General features: G+C 40.8%; 1 long non-coding RNA gene across 1 annotated transcript in view; it reads left to right on the forward strand.

The window, feature by feature from the left end:
- LOC125324127 overlaps nt 1-2,596 on the forward strand; it is a 37,517-nt gene extending 34,921 nt beyond the window's left edge. The window contains exon 4 of the long non-coding RNA XR_007202825.1: nt 560-2,596. This is a non-coding gene — a long non-coding RNA (uncharacterized LOC125324127). The remainder of the gene's footprint in view (nt 1-559) is intronic.
- Nucleotides 2,597-6,000: the final 3,404 nt, after the last annotated feature.

The following is a 6,000-nucleotide window of genomic DNA, read 5'->3' on the forward strand; positions in this document are numbered from 1 at the left end:
TGGATCTGACCCTTGGAAGCTCAACTTCATGCTAAAGGAATACTCATAAATTGTGTCATGAATGTTTGCACAATACAAATCCCCCATGCACAGACCTGAGATCCTCTCGTTGTCCCTTCCTTCCAGGTCGACAGCATCACAGAAGCTGTGTAGATGGCTTCTTTCTAAAGGATATAGAATTGAGCTAAAGATGAGATTCTCTCAAAACAGACAAGGCCAAAGTGGTGAGAAGGGTAAAGTGTGCAGTCACAAAGCAGTCAGTGATGCATCCAAATCAATGGAATGTCACTGAAGTCTTACTTTTAAGCACAGGTCCTTGGCAGGCCCATCAAGCAGGAGCAGGATTGCCCCAGTGGGAGTGCCCAGTGCCTGCCTGGGAGCAGAGCTCCTGCTGCCATGGTGCCCTCTGGACCACTGTCTGGCTCAGACGGCTTCTCCCACCTCCTTAAGTTTTGTACAGTTTTGCTAAAGGATGAAATTTCCCTTTAGGACACAAATGTATCAGTCTGACAAGCAGCATTATGCCTTTAAGGTTATTGGTATCTCTTTGGCTTTTCAGATCTTGGGACAAATCCTTCAGGCAATCCCAGGCTTCAAGCAATCAGCAGACCTGTTCATGTGACTTGAAAAACTGTGAATTAACACTGCTCTGCTCTGTCAATGACTTCAACTGAAATGACGTCTGTCCTGGGACAAAGGAAAGCAAATGTCTAACATCTTTTAAAAATGCACATGAAAAGAAAAAAAAACTAAAAAGAGAGCAAAAGTTCCTCGTTAAGTTCCCCATAACTACTCAGATGAACTGTGTATTGACTTGGGCCTGTTGGTGGCCATGGCGAGGGAGACATGAGTAAGGAATGTGTACTATACATTCACGTTCAGATAAATCCTTCCCGCTTTCATTGGAAGGAGATTCCCCCTGCACAGGCTGTGGAGGAGCGTGTCGCTGTGCCCGCTAGGGGACAGAGCTCTGCCGCGTACATCCGTCTCCTCGGGAGCGGGACCAGCTCCGACACCTGCAGCTCCAGCCCGGGACTCTCTGGGATAAGCCTTTCAGGGAATTCTTAGAGTAATCAGATCCTTGCGAAATACATTCTCTGCTCATTTAGCCCTCTCTGGAGAATATATCTGTGAAATGACTCGTGCTGCGAAACTTCTGACACTACCAGAACCATTGGCTTGAAGCCGCGTTATTTGCTGGATTCCACCTCGCTGGTCAGGACTCAGATCGAGCCCAGCTTGTCTCTGCTGGCACAGAGTTGTATCATGAGCAGTGTTCCCACTGCTAGAGCTACAACTGTAGCAGCAATGGCAAGAAAACTGAGGAAATATAGGCAAAATTGTATTTTTCACTCCCCTAAGGGGCAAGGAGAAAAGCATTGTGTTTTGGTTTTTGTTTAAAAAAGATGCAAGGTTGCTTCCTGTTTCTGATCTTCCCTCATGTTCTCATGTTAAGCAGCAGTTTTACAAGGTCCATTGTCATAGCTCTGCAAGTTTTTCTGCACAGAAGCACTTAAAATAGTTTATCTTAGTAACTTTTAAAGTAAATTAAATGAGTTTGTTTTAAACTCCTTACCCTTCAGCAGGAGTGGCAATTCCTAAAATAGCTTTTACTGGCATCTAGTTTATTTAACTTTGCATTAGCACCATTTAATCAAGCCTTAAATTAGGTTTTGAATGAACTTAGTTAAACTAGTTCAAGCTAGTTTGATTCTCAATCATTCAGTAACTGAAGAGTTTATTACATATTAAGATAAATAAAATAAGAGAGTTTATACAGGGATTTTCTACTGATCAAATAAAGCAGGTTAAAGGCAAATCTACAGTTAAACCACAGTTAAACTGTGGCTTTTCAAAACCTTGAGGCTTTTTTTCCCCTCTTGTACAATGAAACTGTAAGTTGAAGAAAAAACCAAACTATTTATTTTATATATCAAAGTCATTCAAGCATAAATCTCAAATTAAGGAAATAACAGTAACTAGTACCTCCTCATCTTCTTCTTTGTAACTTCCCTCCTCTTTTCCACATCTGACGATCATCAGTTGCTTCAAGGAGAACTTCAGAAGTTAATTATTTTAAAATTCTGCAAGGTATTGTACTTTGCTGGTGAACAATACTTCTCATCTGTAACTTTTTGTAAGCACAGTTAAGCACACCTTTATTGCCATTTCATTGCCATACTTCATCCAAATCACCTTGGCGTTCCCATATGCCTCAGAGATGTTTCCATATAACAATAGTATGTGTCTCCAGGGCAACAAAACTTTGCAGGCAGTATGGGAGACACTCATCCTTGGTCAAGAACTGTCTTCATGAAACACAGTCATGCTGTAGCTCTCACAAACAGCCAGAGTTGATTGTTGCGGGTGGATAAACTCCATTATTTGTTCCTGCCTGTATTTATCTCCTAAAGTCTGTGTAGGGCCTGGATGTATATATATGTATAGCTGCTATTTACCAGCTCACAGAATGACATATAATAGTCAAGGAGAGAGAAATGAAAGAACATTACAGAGATCTGACATTGTCAAGGTGAAGTTAGCCTGTCCAAAAGTCATTATTCAATAGAGAATTTCAGAGGAGAAGACATTGCAAATAAATAAAAATAACAAAGATTCAATTGAATGCAAGCTACAGGTTTTCCAAAATATCTGTGGTGTCTGTGGAGGTGTATTGCTTTTTTCCTAAATCCACATGAGGAACTGGATAGTTGCACAAATAGAAACAGTGTGGACCTAATACATGGAAGCTGGGAAAATAGCAGAAAAGAGAATGCACTGTGGTAGAGCCAAAGTGAGCACCTGAGCAAAGGGAGGTGTGGCACCAGACTCTGGATTGGTGCTCAGTGATGCAGTCTGAATTCCCTGACATTTCCAACTGCAAACTGGCCCTGAGAAAATCTAGAGCTGTGTCAGGCAGTCAGTTTGGTTTCCTCTTGGTTCAGTCAGGAGCTTTTCTGTGCTTGAAATCCTTGCTGAAAGAATGCCACCACTCTGTGGACACGTTGCCTGACAGTCACCAAGCAGCTCAACTCCAGCATCTGTGCAGTCACTGAAGGCAGCGTAAAACTCAGCAAGACACAGGGTGGGTGTAGTGTTGTCGGGGGAGCTGCAATACCCCTATCCAAAAGAAAAAATTACAGTTCTTCATGGCATGTAGGGAAGATGCAGTTTCCTCATCTACCCTATGAAGTCAGATGAGTTTACTCATACAAATGTCAGGAAAAAGCAAATGCAACTCTATAGATACCTTCACGTTATTTGTGGACAGCTTGTATTCCAATGTGAATACAAAAACTGTGATGAGTAGCATCCAAATCAGATATATTATTTAAAAAGAAGATTCCTCCACTATAATTTGGAAAAGGAAACATTAATCGTGGTGACTTTCTGTATGAGCTAGAGTAGCATTTAAGAGACCAACATTTCCCATGTACCCATCTCAAATGCTGAATCTGAGACACCTTGGACCTCGTTTTTATATGTGCTGGGCAGACAATAGTCCACACTTGTGCAAGTCATGAGGTTCATGAAGGTTATGAGGTTCATGAAAGTCGTGGCTTTCGTTAAGGAAACAAGACTGGTTTCCTTTTAGATGCAGAAATCAAGCCACCAAAAATCAGCTTTTAAAATGTTGGTCTTGACCTTTCCCTGCCTTGGTTGTCCCATCTGCACGGGAAAGATCATAATCCCCACCGAGTGAGAAGTGCCTCGAGGCAGCCCCTCTAGGGAGGGAGGGGGTGGCAAAGAGCTATTCTGTTGATGGAGATGAGCAATGCCCACTGTACTGCACACAATGCCAACAGTTAGATCATTTCTCACCCACCTCTGCTTTCCTCCCTAATCTGCATTTCTGTCTCCTGTGTTTTTCTCAGAGCTTTTCACACTCCTGTTTATTGCAACATGTATACAGGAGGTTCCATAACAACGTGAGATTCATTTAATTCTTCCACCCAGCACAGCTATATTAGAAACCCGTTAAAACATTTCACCTCTAAAAGTAATTTCTTGTCTCAGACAGCCACTGTCACACTTCTTATAAACTCAACTCCTACTCTGCTTATTCAGGGAAGATTCCTTGTGCGTGCTGAATCAAGTCTAGCCCTCAGATCCCGAGCTGCAGTCAAAACAGCCAGTGACACAGCAGATGCACTCAGCAGGTGATGGCAGAGGAGTGCTCCTATACCTTGAAAATATGAACTTATTCCTGCTGTAGAGGTTCTGTCTGAGCACAGAACCTCTGTTCGACTCTAATCCCAGTGCTGAGCTAATATGTCTAATGGCTTCTGAAGAGCTACCTTGTGCACACTAAGGGAATCAGCACTTCTGAGAGCCTTCAGCCACCAGAACCAGAGTAGCTTTGCTGCAGAAAGGAAGTAGAAGTGGGAGATTTGAGCAGCAAGGAGAGAAGAGCTTCTAGCTTAGGCACTGATTTAGAATACTCATAGTCCAGGCTGGCTTCCCAATTCCTGCACAGACTTACTAAATATTCATAGAGATGAGAACCTTTATGATGCCTGACTTGGAGAGTAAACTCTTGGGCAGAGAGACTCCTGCATTATTAATTTTCCCTTTTTTTGATTTTCTCTTTTTTTGTTGTTTCTTTTCTTCTTTGCTTCTGTTTTGTGAGGTTTTTTTACTCAGTTTGAATTAAAATGCAGGAGACTGAGAATTCATCTTAGGACTTGGTTATTATATCTTATCTATAATACAGCTGCACAGAGTGTGCTTTCAAGTTAACAAGGTGGAACATGGCCATGAGTTCTAACTTCCAAGGTTTTTTAAGGTCTAAATTAACCAATTATGAAATACTAAGTAATATGTTTTTATTTATAATCCAATTACTAACTTTTCATGTCCCACTGTGCGGGACTTTTGACCCAATAGCATAACCCCTAGATTTGTGAAGAAGAAGGAGAAAGGAGAAAGGAGAAAGGAAGAAGAAGATCCACACCCAAATTCCTCCATATTGTAACCTATATCCCCTAAACCTAATTTTCCACATCTCTACATATTCCACCCAGTGATATAAGTTTTAATTGCACAGTAACAACCTCAGTGTTATAACACAATTTAGGGAGCTTTTCCTAAGGTTTCAGGTCAAATACAGTGTGTTTCTGAGGATCACTGCTTGTCAGCACTGAAAGGCTGAAATTCTCAGAACCCAGGGTTCCACCACTGCATGTTATATACATGTGCTTTTCACTTATATTTATGAGGTTCTGACACATAGGGTAATTTGAATAAATTTTGAGTGAGGTAGCTGAGCGAAATAAATCAGAGTTGGGCTAAAATTGGTTTCAACTGATCCATAGTAGAGATATATGGGGTTTATTTGCATTCACAAGGAAAACTGTAAAATTTTGCTCTGGTTTGTGGAACATACTTTAGTCAACTCAAAATGAAATCTTTCCTTCGTATAGTGAAAAAGCAAGTTAAATAGTAGATTTATAAAATAGCTGATGGTAGTGGCCACCTCTTCTGCAAACACAAGCACTCATGTAGGCAGTGTAAAACCCACATCTGAAAGGATGTGACCCACACCTCTCATTTCTCACAGAAGCATCTTCTCCAAACTGTTTTACATCCACCAGATTTAGTCAAAGAGAAGAACTGTGTCTAATGTTGTGATCTCTTTTGATCTCATTGTAAAGTGAATACATTTCTGACATGCTGAAATAGTTCCTTTCTATGTTAACAACATTAACATAATTTTTGGTTCAGCCAAACTATGCTGCAAAGTTGATGGACAGCTAATCACTCTAAACATGTGCTGAAAGAGGTCAGTTGTCAGCATCTCTTATTAGTGTTTGTGGTTTATTTGAATTGTTCAGTGGACTTCTATAAATAGGATATAATCTCCTATTGAAATCTATAGAGAGTGGAAAAAGCATACAAATGACACCTGCCTCCTGTGTACTTTTATAGGAGGACTTACAGTGATGGGAGTCTTTTTGCTGTAAAAATGTTTTTGTGAAGTCTGAAACAAGCATAAGTTGA

The sequence above is a fragment of the Corvus hawaiiensis genome, chromosome 3, assembly GCF_020740725.1.
Source record: "Corvus hawaiiensis isolate bCorHaw1 chromosome 3, bCorHaw1.pri.cur, whole genome shotgun sequence".
NCBI classification, from domain to species: domain Eukaryota; kingdom Metazoa; phylum Chordata; class Aves; order Passeriformes; family Corvidae; genus Corvus; species Corvus hawaiiensis.